General features: G+C 49.1%; 1 protein-coding gene across 7 annotated transcripts in view; it reads left to right on the forward strand.

The window, feature by feature from the left end:
• LOC138300721 (WASH complex subunit 2-like) overlaps nucleotides 1–20,096 on the forward strand; it is a 780,011-nt gene that overhangs the window by 359,190 nt on the left and 400,725 nt on the right. The window lies entirely within an intron of this gene.

Raw genomic sequence — 20,096 nt, forward strand, 5'->3', positions numbered from 1 at the left:
TTCAGCAGGCACCTCTATAAGACAACGACCAGTACTCTGGGACTCCTCCCCTGTCGACAAGCGTGATTCCTGGAATACAGGTGGTGGACCGAAGTGACCCTGACTGTCCAAAAGTCCAGCTGTCCAAATTTGGTGGAGGTAAGAGCTTGTCTCCCTGTTCCAGACAGTACCCCTTGCATTGCGTCCTCTGCAGCTCCTTGGGCTTCTGTGCACTTCTTCCAAGAGTTCTTCGTGCACAGTGTAGCCCAGGTCCCCAGCACTTCGTCCTGCGACACACAGCTCTCTGAGTTGTTCTCAGGCAGCGTGGGATCCTCCTGTATAGTGCACTTTACAACTCCTTTGTCTCCGTGTCCTGGGACTCCCGTGGGTGCTGCATGGTCTTCTGAGGGCTCTCTGAAGTGCTGAGAGCCTCCTCTGTTTACTCAGTCCGAGTTGAGACCCCCAGTCCTCTCGGGTCCGGGCAGCTCCTATTTGATGCAAAACGCGTACTTGCGGGAACCAAAACTTGTTGGCAGAATCCAGCTACGCAAACAGCCTGCATCTAATGACTCGACGTAGGACATCTCTTGTACAAAGCAGGAACCCGCAGCTATCGTCTTTGGTGCATTTCTGTACTTTTCTTCAAACCGGAGAATCCACTTTTGCACCTTCTTCCAGGTGGGAAGGGGCTACTGTTTCTCCTGGACTCTTTTTCGATTTCTGGACTTGGTCTCCTCTCTCCACAGGTCTTCAGGTCCAGGAATCCATTGTTGGTTGCTTGCAGTCTTGCTTGGTTCTTGCATAATTCTTCATCCCGACTTGTAGTGTGTTCTGAGGAAACTTGCTGTACTTTACTCCTGCATTCCTAGGCTCTGGGGTGGGGTGATCTATTTATCTTTGGTGTTTTCTAACATTCCCAGCGCCCCTCCACACACTACACTTGCTTAGGGGGGGAATTCGACATTCGCATTCCACTATTTTAGTATATGATTTGTGTTGCCCCTAGGCCTATTGCACTCTATTGTATTTTTCACTGTTTGCACTATTCTATTACTGTTTACATACCTGATTTTGGTTACTAGTGTATATATTGTGTATAATACTTACCTCCAGAAGGAGTATTTCCTCTAAGATATTTTTGGCCTTGTCTCACTAAAATAAAGTTCCTTTATTTTTGGTAACACTGAGTATTGTCTTTTATTGTGCGTAAGTAGTGTGTAACTATAGTGGTATTGCAAGAGCTTTGCATGTCTCCTAGTTCAGCCTTGGCTGCTCTGCTACAGCTACCCCTAGACAGCCTAAGCTGCTAGACACTACCTACATTTCACTGATAAGGGATAACTGTACCTGGTATAAGGTGTAAGTACCTTAGGTACCCACTACAAACCAGGCCAGCCTCCTACACTTACCAGCACCCCTCACAAAAGTGGTGGCGGTGGTTGCAGCTTATCTGCGCAGGCTAAGGGTTTCAGTCTCCCCCTGACTTGACTACTGGCTTTTGAAGGCAAACTCGACCCAGGCTGTCATCTCCCACCTTCAGACTACGGTGAACCTCCTGCATTCGCTGCTGTTCACTATAAACATGCCAAAGTCACACCTGACTCCCTCTCAGACCCTTCCTTTCATATGATCTGTTCTGAAGACAGCACAATTTTGGGCCTATCCTCCCGAAAAGCAAGTCCAGGGTGTTCAGGCTATGATACCGATGTGTATGCCTCTATCCTGGGTTTTGGTGAGAATGACTCGGAGGCTGCTGGGCCTCATGGCTTCCTGCATCCTGCTAGTGACTTATGCTAGATGATATAGGTGAGCTCTACAGTGGGACCTGAAGTTCCAGTGGGTGCAACATCAGGAAAATCTCTCGAACATGGTCCAGATCTTGGAGGGAAATGTGCAAGATCTGCAGTGGTGCCTTTTGATTCAAGATTGGGTCAGAGGCAGATCCCTCCCCAACCACATCTCACAGTAGTGACAGATGCGTCACTCCTGGGAATGGACCACCAGATGAGGGAGGTGGAGATCAGAGGGCTCCACATCAGTCCTTTGGAGCTCAGGGTGATGAGGCTTGCATTGAAAGCATTCCTTCCTTCTCTCCAAGGGAAAGTGGTGCAGGTATCCCACCGAAAACACCATCTCCATGTGGTACTGCAACAAGCAGGGCGGAGTGGGGTCATGACCCTTTGTGAAGAGGCTCTGCGGCTCTGGACATGGCTGGAATGTCAGGGCATATCCATGGTGCTCCACCATCTGATGGGCTCTCTGAACGCCAGAGCAGACGAACTCAGCTGTCGATGCATGGTCGATCACAAAAGGCGTCTCCATCAGGAGGTGGTGCAAGGGCTCTTTCAGCAGTTGGGAGAGCCTTGGTTAGATCTGTTCGCCTCTGCAGAGAACGTGCAATATCAGCTGCTTTGCGTGTTGAAGTTTTCAAGGTGGCACTCACTTGGCAACGCTTTTTGTCTCAAGTGGAACTCCGGCCTCCTTTACACCTTACCGCCAATACCACTTCTGCCCAGAGTTCCGAAGAAGATCAAGAGCGACCGGGCCCAAATAGTCCTTGTGGCTCTGGACTGGTCACAAACAGTATGGTATGCCGAGCTTCTGAGCATAGCCATTGATCCTCTGATCAGATTGCCCCTTCGGGAGGATCTTCTGTCACAGCAGCAGGGGACGTTTATCCACCCAAACCTGTCTAGTCTCTGCCTCTTTGCATGGAGATTGAGTGGTGGCACTTGACCTCTTTCGACCTTCCACACGAAGTCTGCAATGTTATCTTGGAAGCCAGACGCTCCTCCACGAAAACAGTTCATGCCTGTTGTTGGAACAAATTTGTGGAATGGTGTACCATGAAGTCTGTTGATCCCCTTTCTGTGCTTCTGTCTGAGGTTCGACTGTTCATCCTCTCTCTTGCCCAGCAGGGCTCTGCCTTGGGCACCCTAAAGGCTACCTGTCTGCTATCTCTGCCTTCCTCAGACTGCCAGATCAACTCTTCTTATTCAAATCTCCCATTGTTGGGAGGTTTCTTAAGGGACTTACCCACATGTTTACACCTTCCCCATTCATAATGCCCCAGTGGGATTTGAACCTGGTACCTTTTTTGTGCTGCTTGCGAGCCACTACATAATTGTCCTTTGCGCCTCCTCACACTGAAAACTACTTTTCCTATTGCCATCATCTCTATTCGCATAGTTAATGAGCTCCAACTCTTTCTTCGAAGCGACTGTAGGAAAGTACCCTCTTTTTGGCATGGATACCCCCACTTTTTGCCTGCTGTCAGTGTGTTTTGACTGTGTTCAAAGGGATCCTGCTAACCAGGACCCCAGTGATGGTGCTCTCTTCCTCTAAATGTGGTTGTCCCTGACTTTGTACACCCCACAGTTGGCATCTGGTGCTCCCATGGAAGTCCTGAGTATTTGGTACCTAGGTGCCCAGGGCATTGGGGCACCAGGGGTTCCCCATGGGCTGCAACCTGTATTATGCCCCCCATGTGAGCCCCTGCAAAATGTGTCTGCAGGCCTGCCATTGCAGCCTGCATGAAAAGGTGCATGCACCCTTTCATTCCAGGTCACTGCACCAGTTTACTGTAATTCACCCCTATTGCAGGCCCTCCTAGCCCAGATGGCAGGGAGCAAGTACCTGTGTGTGTGGGCAGCCATGCAAGAGCAGCGATGTCCCCATGAATTCCAGATCCATTTTCCTGGACTTCGTGAGTGCGGGGAAGCCATTTTACCCATGTACTGGACATAGTTCACTACCTATGTCGATCTACATAATGGTAACTCCGAAACTAGGCATGTATGGTATAAAACATGTCGGAATCAGACCCCAATACTGTTTCCAGCATTGGTTGTATGAGTCCAGGCACTCTGGGGGCTCCTTAGTGGACCCCCAGCTTTGCTCCTACTAGTCTGCAGGGTTTTCCCGGGCAACCAGCACTGTGCCATCCTGTAGTCAGGTTTCTGCCCTCCTGCCGCTTGAACAGCTCAAGCCCAGGAAGGCAGTACAAATGATTTTCTTTGGGAGAGGGAGGCAACACCCTCTCCCTTTGGAAATAGGTGTTAAATGGCTTGGGAGGGGTGGCCTCTCCAAGCCACTGGTATGCTTGAAGGGCATATTTGGTGCCCTCCTTGCATAAACCGGTTTGCACCAGTCCAGGGACCCCCGGTTCGTGCTCCTGCGAGGAACTGGAAAATGGCAAGAGGAGTTACCACTCCCCTGTCCATCACCACCCCAGGAGTGGTGCCCAGAGACCCTCCAGGTGGCCACTTGCGTCTGCCATCTGGAATCCAAGATGGGCAGAGGCCTCAGGAGCATCTTCGTGGCCAAGTCAGGCAGGTGATGTCACAGTCCCCTCCTGATAGATGGTCACCCTGCTAGGTGACCAATCTCCCTTTTAGAGCTATATAGGGTCTCCCTCTTGGGTGGGTCCTCGGATTTGACGTGCGAAATTCCAGCAGGACTCCTCTGCAATGTTTACTTTGACTTCTGGCCACTGGAACCGCAACATCCCTTGGAGTGAAGGAGTCACTCCCCTGCATCCGCAGGTACCAATTGCAACGATGACCGGCTGCATGGGTCCTCTCTCCTGGAACTCTGCCAGAATCCTGCAACCCAGGTGGTGGTCTGGAGTAGTCCCCTTAGTCCCCTCTACCAGTTGTCCAACTTTGGAGGTGGTGGGTCTTTGCCTCTCCTTGCAAGACAGTACCCCTATGCACCATGACTCTTGCCACTTCCAGCAGCTCTGCAACTCTTCATCTGCGACTCTTGCCTTTGCCAAGGTTTCTTGGTGTTTTTCCACAACACTGATGGACTTCAAATCTTCTTCTGACGTGAGACATCGACTGCATCAGTTCTGGAAATCATCTTCTGCTCCTGTGCTGCATAGCCGACTCATGGTCTTCACAGTCGACCTCGTCCTGCATCTCCAGAAGGGTGGGTAGTAGCTCCTGCCCCAACCAGACACTCCAAATGGAACTGGACTTGGTCCTCTTTATTTGCAGGTCCTCTTCTGTCTGGATCCATCTTCTGTTTCTTCCAGTCTTGCTTGGGTGTTGCACAGTCTTTTTACAAAGTTTCTCGGGTGGGTTTGGGAAGAACAAGGTACTTACCTCTTCTCTCCTTGTCACTGGGGGGGGCACTCTGGTACTTACCTTTTGGGGTTCCTAGTTCCTCCAGCTCCCCTCTAAAGAGTCCACTCACCTGGGTCGGGGTCTGACTTTCGCATTCCTTTATTTTTTATTTTTAGTATATGGTTTGGTCTCCCCCTAGGGTCACTATTGTTTACAGTTATTTCACTGTTTTCTATTGATTATATGCCCATTCCTGATTACTAAGGTGTACACAACAGTGTGTTTACTCACCTACTAGTAGAGTATTGCCTATATAGTATTTTAGTATTTGAGTCATTAAAATAAAGTTCCTTTATTTTTATACCTGTGTGCTTCTTTCACTTCAGTATGTGCTGTGTGACTATAAGTGGTATTGCATAAGCTTTGCCTGTCTCCCTGATAAGTCTTGGCTGCTCATCTACAGCTATCTCTAGAGAGCCTGCCTTCCTAGATACTGACTACACCTCACTAATGGGGGATACCTGGACCTTGTATAAGGTGATAATACCAAATGGTCCTCACCAAGCACCAGGCCAGCTTATTACAGCAACCATTTCTGTCTGTCCATTCTGACAAAGTGGTGCTTCTTACCAGGGCCTCCTTCGTCCCTAAACTGGTCAAGTCTTTTCATCCATCACTTTGCCTACTTTTTATGCACCCCCACATCCTTCTCATTAAGAGGAGAGTCTCCACCATCTGCATCCAAAAAGAGCAATGAAGTTCTACCTCAATCGTACCAAAGATTTCTGATGGATACAACTACCTGTGGATTCCTCACCTAATGAATTCTCCCATGGCGCCAGCATTCGACGGAAATCTTCTTCCTAGTCTCTGCACGTCGACGAGGACGTCACTCTAGCCCACGCGACGCCGTCTGACGTCATACAGGCAATAAGAGGTCCTCGACGACGTGCCGACGTCAGTTCCCTTTTTTCCGTGCATTCAAAACGGTTATCTTCGAGGGAGCAACTGTTACTTTTGTGGTTACAGTGTATTTTTGCTGCGTAGTCTTTCGCTGTGGTAATAATGTCGCAGAGAAAGTCTGGATTCAAGCCTTGTCGTGAGTGTGGAGGCAAGATGTCAGTGACGGATCCTCATTCCGACTGCCTTTGGTGTCTGAGCTCCGACCACGACGTCTCGACTTGTGATTCATGCCAGCACATGAATCCAAAGGCCCTCAAGGTACGTGAGGCGAAGCTGTTTATGGCGAAATCAAAAAAAGAGAAGCATCACAAGAAGTCTTCTTCGCCAAGACATCGGCGTCATCGAGACTCCCGGCGCCTTAGAGAATCACGGCGTCATTCAAGCAAGGAGACTCGTTCCAGGTCTTCGGATCGGCGCCGAAGGACATGGGAGATCAGTCCCACGGTTACGCTGGATCCTTCGACGCCGTTGCCCTCTCCGGCGTCTCCGACTTCACCTGGACAGGCGTCGGTGATTGAGGTATTGGAGCCTCAGGTGTAATCTCCGGCGTCGCAGACGTCGAGGCCGGCGTCGGGGTCGCCTCCGAGAAAGGCACCCCAGTATCCGGCTTTCCCCACCCCTGGAGCCGATAGTTCCGCATTCTTGAATGCGATGTATGCCATCTTCCAACAGATGGCTCCAGGGGGTGCTCCGGCTGGGCCTTTGGCCTTTTCATTAGGTGATCCTGCGCCTCTTCGGCCGGCACCCTTTATGCCCTTTCTCCCTTTTGGGAACGTGGGCTCGGCGCCGGTGTCGGAGCCGGTGGCCGCTCCGGTGGCTTCAGAGGGATTGGCCCCGGAGATTTCCATCCCGTCGACGTCGGGATTTCGGCCTGTGACTCCGGTGAGGCCATCTGCTTCGACTGCTCTTTCGTCGGCGCCGAAGTTACCTGTGGCGCCGGACACGGCGTTGGTGGCTTCTGAAGATCGGCGCCGATCTTCGACTTCGGCGGAGGCATTGTCGACTCCTCGTATTGAGCAACGGCTTCATTCGAGGAGACGTGCTCTCCGTGTATTAGAGGAGCAGGAGTACCAACGAGCCCTGGAAGAAGGAGAGCTAGAGGACTCGGGTGATGGGCTGCGTGGTCTGGAGTCGGCCAGTGGGCTGGACACTTCCCCCGAGTGGGATCTTTCGTCCCCGGGAGAATATACGGAGGAGGCTGCTTCCTTTCACGCAGTGGTACGGAAGGCAGCTAGTTTTTTGGACCTGCCTTTGCCGGTGGTGGAGGCAAAACAAAACCTTCTAACAGAGGTGCTACATCCGGCCTCAGCTGCGGCGGAGCCTCTTTTGCCATTTAATGACGCTCTGCTGGATCCGGTGTTAGAGGTGTGGAAGAGGCCGGCATCTTCCCCAGCAGTTCACAGAGCCGTGGCCAGGAGGTATCGGGCGGCTCCAACTGACCCTGGTTTTCTGTCTAGGCACCCTACGCCGGAGAGCTTGGTGGTGCAGGCCTCCTGTTCATCCAAGTCAGCGCCTGGTTCTTTCCCGACGGTGCCTGGGGACAGAGATTCAAAGAAACTGGATGCGCAGTCCAAGAAGATTTTTTCGTCCTGCAGTCTGGCGTTGAAGGCCACCAACGCAACCTGTATCCTGGGAGGTATATTCATGCTCTGATGGATGACATTTCCTCATCATTTACAGAGCTTCCCCAGGGTCTTTTGGATGTTGTTTCAAATGCCCAGGCTGCTGCGACCCAGATTATCCAGACTGGACTGGATACGACCGACTCGGTGGCCAGAGCAATGGGCACAACTGTGGTGGCAAGGAGGCAGGCCTGGCTCCGTAACTCGGGCTTTTCTGCGGATGTACAGTCCACGTTGTTGGATCTCCTGTTTGATGGGGACAAACTGTTTGGAGCCAAGGCAGATTCGGCCTTGGAACGTTTTAAGGAGAGCAGGGCCACGGCTAAGTCGTTAGGGCTCCAAGCTCCTTCTTCCACGGCCTCTTCCAGATTTTTCAGGAGGTTTTGTGGATTTGGGCGTGGCTCTTCCTCCTCTTCCTTTCGGGGAAGATATCAGCAACCTGCCTCTTCCCATCCCTATAGATCTTTTAGAGGGAGAGGTAGGGTCCGCACCAGAGGAGCCTCTCAGCAGCACTCTGCCTCTTCCTCATCCTCTGGCGGGGTGCAGCAGGGGAAGCAGCCTTAGGCTTCCACCATTTCCCACTCACTCCTCTCCTGTAGGGGGAAGATTACAGCATTTTCTCAGCAAATGGAAGACTGTTACAACGGACACTTGGGTTCTCAGTATTGTGGGAAAAGGCTACACCCTTCCCTTTCGGGAGTTCCCGCCCCTCATCCCGCCCCGCCCTTCTTATTGTTCAGAAGAACACCTCCTGTTGCTAGAACAGGAGGTACAAGCCCTCCTTTCAAAGGGCGCGGTGGAGTTGGTCCCAGAGCAGGAAAGGGGTCGAGGATGTTACTCAAGGTATTTCCTGATTCCCAAGAAGGATGGTCGTTTGAGACTAATCCTGGACCTGAGGATCTTGAATTGGTTCCTCAAGCAGGAAAAGTTCAAGATGCTGACCCTAGCACAGGTGCTTTTGGCGTTGAACAAGGAAGACTGGATGGTGTCTGTCGACTTGCAGGATGCTTACTTTCATATCCCGATACTCAAGTCACACAGGAAGTATCTCCGGTTTGTTGTGGGATCGCAGCACTATCAGTTTGCGGTCCTTCCGTTTGGTCTTACTTCAGCACCTCGAGTCTTCACGAAGGTGATGTCGGTGGTTGCGGCAGAACTCAGAAGGAAGGGGATAGCAGTATTCCCTTACTTGGATGACTGGTTGATCAAAGCCAAGTCCCCGGAGCTTGTGTCGCATCATCTGCAGTCAACAACCCAGTTGTTGTTCGACCTGGGTTTTTCGGTGAACGAGCCCAAATCTCACCTAGAGCCCTCTCAGCGCCTCCTGTTCAAAGGGGCAGTACTGGATACAACATTGGGTCGGGCCTTTCCTCCGCCTCAGCGGATTCAAGATATTCAGGATTTGGTTCCAATGTTTCGAAATGGAGCGGTAGTTCCAGTCCTCAAGGTCCTTCGTCTGCTCGGTCTGTTTGCCTCCTGCATTCTGTTGGTCACGCATGCTCACTGGCACATGAGGGCTCTTCAGTGGTGCCTCCGAAGGCAGTGGTCTCAACACAAAGGGGATCTAGAGAGTACTGTCAAGATCTCCAGAGATGCTGCTGTGGATTTGAAGTGGTGGATTGCAAGCAACAATCTTTCACAAGGAAAGCCGTTCGAGCAGTCGCCACCAGTGGCCACAGTCATAACGGATGCTTCCACTCTAGGGTGGGAAGCTCATCTGGGGGATCTGGAGATCAAAGGCCTTTGGTCTCCAGAGGAACAGATGTTTCACATCAATCTGTTAGAGTTACGGGCTGTACGTCTGGCTCTCAAGGCCTTCCTCCCTTCCCTTCGTGGTCAGTCGGTACAGGTCCTAACGGACAATACTACCACGATGTGGTACATAAACAAGCAGGGAGACTATGGTCCTGGGCAAAGGACCATCAGATTTGCTTGATAGCAAACCATCTGGCCGGAGTCTTAAAAGTGCGTGCGGACAGTCTCAGTCGCCAATTCTCGGCAGACCACGAGTGGCGTCTCCATCCAGATCAAGTCCGTTTAATCTTCCAGAGGTGGGGGTTTCCTCGGGTAGATCTGTTTGCCACTCTAGAGAACGCGCATTGTCCGTTATTCTGCAGTCTCCAGTATCCGATGCAGGGAGCGTTGGGGGACGCGTTTCAAATAACCTGGTGCGGCCAGTTGCTTTACGCGTTTCCTCCCATACCCTTGATTCCTCGAGTATTGAGGAAGATTCGCCAGGACCGGGCTCTAGTCATCCTAATAGCTCCGGATTGGCCAAGGAGGGTATGGTACTCCGACCTTCTCCAACTCTCAATGTGCCCTCCGCTCCGTCTTCCTTTCAGGGCAGACCTCCTCTCGCAGTCGCAGGGGCAGGTTTTACACCCCAACCTCCAGAGTCTGCACCTACATGCCTGGAGATTGAACGGGGCAACCTGAGTTCCTTCTCTCTCCCGCCTGAGGTGGTGGATGTTATATTAGCGGCCAGGCGACACTCCACTAAATCTATCTACGCTAATAGATGGTCTAAATTTGTTGCGTGGTGTGGAGAGAGGCAGATTGATCCCTTACGTGCTCATCTATCGGACGTTTTGTCTTTTGCTCTGTCTCTAGCGCAAAAAGGTTGTGCAGTGGCTACCATTAAGGGTTATTTATCGGCCTTGTCAGCCTTCATATGTCTTCCAGACCAACCATCTTTATTTAAATCCCCTATTGTTATCAGATTCTTGAAAGGTCTTCTAAATAAATATCCTCCAAAACCATTCGTTATGCCGCAATGGGATTTGTCCTTGGTCCTGACTTTCCTTATGGGGTCCCCTTTTGAACCTATGCATTCTTGCCCCTTAAGGTATTTGTTTTTAAAAACAGTCTTCCTGATAGCTATAACATCAGCAAGGAGAGTGAGTGAGTTGCAGGCCTTATCAGTAAAGCCCCCTTATACAACTTTTTATGGGGATAAGGTGGTGTTGAGGACCAAGGCTGCTTTCCTCCCGAAGGTTGTTTCACCTTTCCATTTGGCTCAGGCAATTACTTTGTCCACGTTCTATCCTCCGCCTCATCCTTCCAAAGAGGAAGAAAGACTGCACCGTCTGGACCCAAAGAGGGCGTTGAGCTTCTTTATTGATAGAACAAAGGATTTCAGGCTGGAGGATCAGCTGTTTATTGGATACGTGGGCAAGAGGAGAGGAAAGGCAGTCCACAAGAGAACACTATCCAGGTGGGTTGTTCTTTGCATTAAAATCTGTTACTCTTTGGCAAAGAAGGATCCTCCTGAGGGCATTAGAGCTCATTCCACCAGAGCTAAGTCGGCCACTTCGGCCTTGGCCAGAGGTGTTCCTGTGGTCGACATCTGCAAGGCCGCAACTTGGTCGTCCCTTCACACTTTTGCAAAACATTACTGTTTGGATTCTGAGGTTAGAAGGGACGGCCATTTTGCACGGTCAGTGCTGCAGGATTTCTTGGTTTGACCATTTAGGCACCCACCGCCAGGCGTGGTATTGCTTTGGGACTCTATTCATTAGGTGAGGAATCCACAGGTAGTGGTATCCATCAGAAGAACGAGTTACTTACCTTCGGTAACGACTTTTCTGGTGGATACATTAGCTACCTGTGGATTCCTCACGGTCCCACCCGCCTCCCCGTTGCCTTTCTGGTCTTACCAAGTAATCCGTGAGTGCGCTCCTCTTGGTCTTCGAGGGTGCAATAGATATTGTATATAATATATTTATATATGTATATATGTATATATCTTTGTGTATATACTTGATTTGTATATATATATTTTTTTTTTAAAAGAGAGAGTTATATATATAAAAGATTTACAGCTATTCATGCAATGTTGTGTATTTTACAATGTTATGGGATGTTGCCTTGCTCTTTCATTGTATTGCCTGGTTGTTCTCATGCACGTAAAAAATGATTGGTACTGACGTCGGCACGTCGTCGAGGACCTCTTATTGCCTGTATGACGTCAGACGGCGTCGCGTGGGCTAGAGTGACGTCCTCGTCGACGTGCAGAGACTAGGAAGAAGATTTCCGTCGAATGCTGGCGCCATGGGAGAATTCATTAGGTGAGGAATCCACAGGTAGCTAATGTATCCACCAGAAAAGTCGTTACCGAAGGTAAGTAACTCGTTCTTCTGGGTGTACGATCAACTCTTTGTAGGTTTTGTGAATGCGACGAAAGAAGGGGTGGTGCAGAAGCAGACCATTTCCAGATTAGTTGTCCTCTGCATTGAGATGTGTTACGCTTTGGCAAACAAGCAACCCCCTGAGGTTTTGCATGCTCATTCCACCAGAGCAACTGCTGCAACCACAGCCTTCGCATATGGAGTTCCAGTCCTGCACATGGAGCAACGTGGGCATCTCTGCACACGTTCACAAAGCATCACTGCCTGGACAGTCAGATCCGCAGAGACGGCTACTTTGGCTGTTCGCTCCTGCAGGACTTCCTACTATGATCTTTGAAGGAAAGAGCCTCTTTGGCATAGTTACCTCTCCCACTTTTTGTCTGATATCTGATGTTAACTTGACTGAGTGTGTGCTGAGATCCTGCTAACCAGGCCTAAGCACCTGTGTTCTTTCTCTAAACTGTACCATTGCTTCCACGATTGGCACACCCCTAGCACACAGCTAAGTCCCTTGTCAGAGGTGCCAGTGGTAACAAGGGCCTTGTGCCCAGGGAGGGTCTCTTAGGGTAGCAGCACGTATTGTGCCATCCTAAGAGACCCCTCTCCAAACACATGCACACTGCCATTGCAGAAGATTTGTGTTGGGCGGGGGGAGAAAAAGGTAAAGTCAACATGACACCCCTCTTTGGGTGCCAAGCCCACAAACCACTGCCTGTGGCATAGGTAAGTCACCCATCTAGCAGACCTTACTGGCCTACGGCAGGGTGCGCTATACCCCAGGCGAGGGCATAGCTGAATTTGCAATATGCCCCTACAGTGTGTAAGTCCATTCTTAGACATTTTAAGTGCAGTGTGGCCATATTGAATACATGGGCTGGGAGTGTGTCATTACGGACTCCACATCTCCATTATGGCTTCACTGAAGACTGGGAAGTTTGGTATCAATCTTCTCAGCTCAATAAACCCACACTGATGCTAGTGTTTGATTTATTGAACAATGCACTCAGAGAGCATCTTAGAGATGCCCCATGTATCTCGCCAACCCTCCAGTGTGAGGCTGACAAGTCTGTACCAGCCTGCCACTAACAGACAAGTTTCTGATCCCATGGGGTTAGAGTCTTTGTGCTCTCTGGGGTCATGGACAAAGCCTGCTCTGGGTGGAGGTGCTTCACACCACCCCCCTGCATGAACTGCAACACTTGGCAGTGATCCTCAAAGGCTCCTGCCTCTTGTTACACTGCCCCACTCCCCCCCTGCCCCCCCCCACACACACACACACACACACAAACAAGCCCCACTTTTGGCAGAGAGGTCCAGAGAGAAAATTAGTAAACACCAGGAGGTGTGCTCACCCCAACTGGGACCACTCAGAGGGTGCCCAGAGCGGAGGTGAATGCTTCCTGGCAGAATCCTCCATATTGCTTTGGAGGATGTTAACCAATAGGGTTAGGAATGTACCCCCCTTCCTAAACGGAGTGCGCACTAGAAGGGTGTAGCCATCCTCGGGGACAGTACCCTTTGGCTACTGCCCTGTGACCCCTATAACGCTCCTAAATCTAGTATTTAAGGGCACCTCTGAACCTTGCTCTACAGATTCCTGGTGACCTGAAAAGAAGGACTGAAGAGCAGCACCAGAAGAGCAGACTCAGGATGACAACTGGTTTGGCCCCAGCCCTACCGGCCTGTCTGTAGCTTCAAGACTCCTGCTACAAGAAGACGTCTAGTCCTGCAGGACCAGCAACGTCTGCAAATCCCCAGAGGACTACCTGCCTACCCATGGAGCAAGATCTCCCGAGGACAGTGGCCCTGTCCACAAAGAAGCCCCCAAGAAGGACTACAGAACCACCCCACATCCACAAGTCCTGCCCACTGTTCACCCAACGCCCACAGCCTGTGTCCAGGTGGCCCACCAGTCCAGAGAAGGTACCCAGGCGATTCCGACCTTAAGTCCACCCTGGGTTTACCTATGCCGGCCATCACAACAACACCTGCAGCCTAAATCCAGAGGACTCCCGCCCCCCTTTCCCCATCGTGACGGGATCCGGTGAAGATTTTCTGACACCTAAAGGTTCCCCTGCGACCGCAGCCCCCTGGCTTTGGGGAACCCAACCAATGGTCCCGCAACATCCAGTGGGCTCTCTTCTTACCTGTCTAGCTGTTGGTTTTCTTCAGCTGACTCCCTGGACCAAACTTGCAGCATCTTTGTGACCCCCGGGGTTTCTCCATTGAAAAGCATTGGGCACCCAGTGCCTTGTTTGCACCCTGCACCCGGCCTCCCCTGTGCTGCTGTGGGTGTGCGTTTGGTGCTGACCAGTGCACACATCCCCACCCAGTGCTGATCTAATCCCCCCCCCCCCGCCCCCGGTCTGTGCTCTCAAGTCGCAGGTACTTACCTGCAAGCTGTTTCTTTCTAATTGTCCCCCATCTACTTAGGATTCCACTGGGCACCCAACACCAACTTTGACCTCTGCACCCGACCAGCCCATGTTGCTGGTTGTGCACCCTTGGTGTCTTCCTAAACTTTGCCCTGTGGACTCCTTACCCCTGAAAACTGGGATCGTAAGTCAAGTACTTACCTGCAAATTGTGTTGTTACTTTTTCTCCCCTAGGACTGCATCACTTTCTGTGAGAAATTGCAATGTCTACTTTTGAAACTTAAAAGTATTACTTACCTGTAAACTGTTTTACCTGTGAATTCTAAACGAAGTACTTTTGATACTTGAAAGTGATATATTCCTGAAACTGTACTTACCTGCAACAAAGATCCTTTTGGTTCTAAAAATAAAGTAACTAAATATATTTTTGATACATAAAACCTTGGCCTGGAGTTAGTCACTGAGTGTATGCATCATTTCTTGACTCTGTGTGTACAACAAATGCTTAGCACTACCCTCTGATGAGCCTAACCGTTCAACCACACTACCACAAAAAAAGAGCATTAGTTATATCTACTTTAGACTCTGTAAAGCTTCTGGGGATCCACTAGACTCTGTGCACACTATGCCTTACTTAAGTATAGTATATACAGAACTAGCTTCCTACAGTCTTGATTCACAGACCCGCCTCCGGGAATGGTATTGCTTAGGTATCTATTCTAAGGTAGGGAATCTGCAACTAGAAGTCTCTATCAGATGAACAAGTTACTTACCTTCAGTAATGAATTATCTGCTGGAGACATATTCTAATTGCAGATTCCTTACCAACCCACCCATCCTTCCCGCTCTGGGAACTGATTTCTGGGGACATGGACTCCCTTTCAGGGCCCTAGTTCTGGTGCACCAATCTCAGTGTTCTTCATGGCTCTGCACTACTACCATGGTAAGTCGTGAAAAGAAACTGACGTCAGCGCACTGGGGTAGTGCCTATATACTAGTGCGACATCATCACAGCGACCGCAACGCCGACGCACACAGTGTCCACCAACGCTACCTGATGGCGAGTAAGGGTACTGCTCAATGAACCATCTCCAGATCCAGTCAGACGCCTGGGGAAATTCTAAGGTAAGGCATCTGCAACTAGAATAAATCTCTACCAGATCATTTTTTACTGAAGGTAAGTAACTTGTTCGTCAGACATTCTATGGTCAGAGGCCATCTTCCCTAACCAGGTCATCTAGGTTGCAAGCCTGCTGTCTAAATAAGTCTTCTACTGTTTCGAGCTCCATTTCGGTCCAACCTCACATGCTGCGATCCATGAAGAATCCTTCCTCTGATGTGGGCAAATCCACCCCTATCAGAGCAGGCAAATATAGTGGACGGTGTTGGGTCTTCCAGACCACTGATTTCCAGCAGTGGAGCACTATATGTAGGAATTCTGGGTGCCTCACCACCCTCAGTTGTACTCCCAGTAATAGTGCGATTAGAACTTGAGTCCCCCACATCCACTAGATCAGCCTTGTGAATTTCAGCCAGTCATCTAGCCAGCCACTGTATCTGGTCCAATGATAAGTACACTTCAAAGTCCAGTGCCCCCATGCCTCCCACACCCGTTGGGCACCTTAGCACCTGCACCTAGTGCCTACCCCCCCTTCCCAGACCACTTCACTTAACAAGGTGTTTAGTTTCCTGAACCAGCTCCGAGATATCCACATGGGCAGGTTCACAAAGTAATATGGGACTCGTGGAAAGATTACCATTTTAGATTAGGCTGTTTAAGAGATTGCAAGAACCCCACGCTACATAGTAAGGGTACCCTTCCCTCATGTTCTCTCTGAAGATGTACACTTTGATCCCTATGTATCTGAGGACTAAGCAGCTCATTTTTGAGGATACCGGGAAAAACAGAATTTACTTAAATTAGTTCTTAGTCCGGAGACCATCTCCCGTGTCTTTAGGATCTAGATGCTAGAGGGAGCTCCTCTATCTGCTTCACTGGGATATAGGAGCATGTCTTTCGCAATAAGCAAGACAATGTGCTAAGCATCTTGTTGTGCGATCCCCTTTCCTCTTCCCTCTGTTCTGACCACGCTGGCAAAGGCTCCTACCTTTAGCGAAAGAGCATCAAAGATATGGTGCAGCCCTGCCACGTCACCCTCTGTACTGCAAACACCACCGATTTACAACAGCCCTTCCAGAACCATTCTAGGCACAAGATGAGCTGCAGGGCTGTGTTAAAGTTCCGCTGATGGGCCATCTGTCCATGGAGTTTTAACACTTGCCAATTTTGCTATGACCTTGATTTCCAGTTCCGTGATGTGTCCTCCCAGTGCTTCACCCAGCGTTCCCAGCAGGGTCAAGGGTGACCTGTACAGAAAACTTTCCATCTTCACCGCCAACACATGCGGTTGCTCCCTCTATTGATCTATTGCTCCCTCTATTGATAATTTTTTGTTGTAAGTTTCAGCTTGGTGAGCCTACATCATTGTATTTAGGCTAACTGAGACCAAATAAAGTGACCCGAAAGTACTCCCAATAGCGTTTTAGTTGAACCAAAGGTATCGGAGCTCTTTACAAGAGCACCAATTACATCACGTAAGGACACATTCAATGTAGGTTTATTTTTAAGGGTGGGGCAAATAAGGCCTACAAGTACTCAAAACAACATAGCATATACAAATGAATGTATACACCCACACACGGCGACCTAAAGTTGTACCTCTGCCATTCTTTGCCAGAGCACACATCACAGTCTTCACTGTGCAATATAACACCTCTGCATCCCACTACCTCTGATTAGCTTGTCAGTGCGTGCCTTGAACACTGATACTGTCACTTCACATATAATGTAAACGGTGAGTGTGCCCAATGATAAGAGATGAGAGGGAAACGGCCACAAGTAACACAAGAGGTCTCTAGCCATGTTTACAACTGGCTGTGAGCACCGGACAGCCTGTAACTAGCCTGCAAAGTCCATAATAAATATCACAGAGAAATGGGGTGACTGGATCCCACCAAGTAAGTTTTAAGGCTTCTGTGAAAAAACATCTACTCTGCTGGGAAATGCTACGGATTTAAGTGATATGAGGTGGCCTAACTGCGACTAGTTGTAGCTGTACAAAACAAACAAGAAGGGGCTGGTGTCAAGGAGACAGCACACACAAAAACAAGCATTTTCAATGCAACGGGTCTCGCATTTGTTCGAGTTAGAGCTATTAGCGTTGTAAAGCAACAAAAAAAAAAACGCAGCGCGATTGCGCTATGTAAAATGCGTGAAAAATAAACCGATAAAGTAGTCTGGACTCCAGGCTGAAAATATCGAGCCTCGTATGTTTTTGGTACTTTACTGGTGCTGTGTAGGTGGGCTAAACACTGCAAAAGGCATGACGTATGCATGCCTTTCACAAATGAAAGCAAGCGGATTTTAAAAGGCAAGCCCACGAACCAATGTAAGTGACTGACGTGGCATGGGCGTGGTTTGAAGCCCAAAGAGAGATTACAGAATGGATGGAGCACTTTGTGCTTGCCCATAACTAGAGCATGAAGACCATTAAAGAATTGTGCTCTTTTAAACACATATGTACATGTAGACATGCACGCCTGTCTTGGGGAATCTCTCAGCATATGGGGGATTTCACACAACAAAGGCACACGGACGTGTATACCTGCTTTGGCCCAGGGGCACCGAAAAGTGCACAAAAAATATGCGAGCTTGCAAGGGAAGTCCCTGCTTGTGCCCCGGGGGAACGGCAGAGTGCGCACACGATTGGAGCATGAAACTGACCCGGGCACACCTGGTCTGACCAGTGGCTGAGCCCTTAGGATCGGGCAGTGCTGCAGAGGCAAAACATTAGTTTGGAAGTAGTAAACCAAAGGTACTTGCTGGCAGATCTTAGAGACAGCACAAGCGCTGCCTGGACTTGACCTAATAAAGTCCCATGCAGCGGCTGAAAACAGTACTTCAGCGCTTGGAAACTGATAAGAGAAGCACACTTACAAAATGCATTGGTAAATGAAGGAAAATAGTGTACCAGCCAATAGAAACGGAGCAAAAGTAAGTGGCAAACACAGGAACCAATGAAAGCAAAGGGGGTGGGGGATGTAAGCCACTTTTAAGATTTATATTAAATACAACAGATTTCACAAGCACAGTGCAAGCGCTGTGTATGCGAACCTAAAAGCAGAGCGCAAGCAATGTGGAAGCGAAACCTAAAAATTTTGTGAGTATTGCTCTGAGCTAAGACTTCATCTCCCACCGCATTCCTAACCTAACCTGGGTGACCGCGGTTCGTAAGCTGGGTAGGCAATGGAAGACCGTGAATTTTTCCCATACAGGGAAATTGAAAAATATCTTCCATTGCTGCTTCCCAACTTAATCACCCCCTCGCCTAGCATCCAGAGAGCCACAAAAGCCTAACTTGTCTGCCCCCTCCCTTGATCCCTGGAGATTCACTACCTATTTACTCACTTCTCTGTGTTCAGGAAGTGCTGATCCGGCAGATTTGACCACGATTGTTATCTCCTGTTCGCTGCAACAGCTTCTCAGCCTTAATGCTGTGTACTCCATGCAGGTAGTTCAGGATGCCACTCTAGTCTCTTGAGAGCAAAGAGCCCTAATGTTAAAAAGGGAAATTGAACAACAAAAGACGGTATTTTGACATAGTAGAAGATAGTGAGTTTTTTTTTTTTTTTATCGTACACATGGGCATCCTGCATTTCTATGTTCTTAGCAAGAAAAAAAAAACACAAGAGAAAGGTCATTTGTCTGGTGGCTTTTCTATTTATATTTCCAAACATCTTCAGTATAGTGCTGCATAACTTGACCTAGATGTTGTTTAAATACTGGTGGCAAAGTGGGAACTCTTCTTTGAACAGCCGAGACAATAGATATTTTTTTTTACTGTGTAATCTCCGTGGTAACCCTTCATTGGTTCACAAAAATGAGATAGTATGTGCTACAACTAATGTTTTGGAGTGAGAATGACGCAAGGTGGTCCTCACACAGCAATGTTTTTTTAGTGGATTTCTGCTTGCACCCACCGGAATCAGAGGAGAGATAAATTGTGGGCAGACTTGTTGTACCCATCACACTGTTTAGATTCATGCCCTTTAAATGGCTGGTTTACTTAAGATCAATCCCCCCAATATTTCCATGATGGTAAGTGACCAGTTGTCTCAGCAAATAGACATTAACTAATATTGATCCATCATGAGACACGAAACCTGGAAGGAACTGTTCTGGACTTGGGAAATTGGTGAAAAGGTCATTATCTAAGAAAGAAAAATTATCTGCATGGCCAAATAGCTTGGACGTGGCAGTCAATACAGGTGATTGGACTAGCATTTGTTACAGGTTGGTCAAATGTAGAGAAGCGGAGTAGCCAGCTACTAACTAGTTTCCGATTTACTGACACCATAAATGTTGTATCCAGTGGTCTCCAAGGTAAGAGAATTGAGACAGCTGGAGCAGCAGTTGTTACACCAGGGGCCAACAAAAGATGTTTTTAAAAGGTGTGTGGGTGCACACATGCACAGGTTGGAGTGTGTTTGTGTGTATACTTGGGGTTGTTGTGCCCAGAGGGTTGTTGAGTCCAGAACACAACCATGGTAAAATGCTAGCCCTGCAAAAATTGTGGTTATTCCTGATACATTTTGGCGATCCATATTGGTCATGGCACAATGGTTTCAATTCTTGATATACTGTAAGCTTCCATGGCACATGATGCTGACCCATAGTATAATGGCAGCTCTGGCACCATGGTTGTGATTCCTGATATATTATGGATATCTGCGCAGTGGCTCCTAACCCTGCAATAATGATGGTCCTGGCTCTAAGATGCGAATTCATAGCATAACGTTGACATTAATGATACATTGATACCTGGTTCACTGGCACCCACACATTATATAATCGCAACCCCTGATTTCTGGTGGTAATTTTTGACATATTCTGGTTATGGG

The sequence above is a fragment of the Pleurodeles waltl genome, chromosome 6 (assembly GCF_031143425.1).
Source record: "Pleurodeles waltl isolate 20211129_DDA chromosome 6, aPleWal1.hap1.20221129, whole genome shotgun sequence".
Classification (NCBI taxonomy): Eukaryota; Metazoa; Chordata; class Amphibia; order Caudata; family Salamandridae; genus Pleurodeles; species Pleurodeles waltl.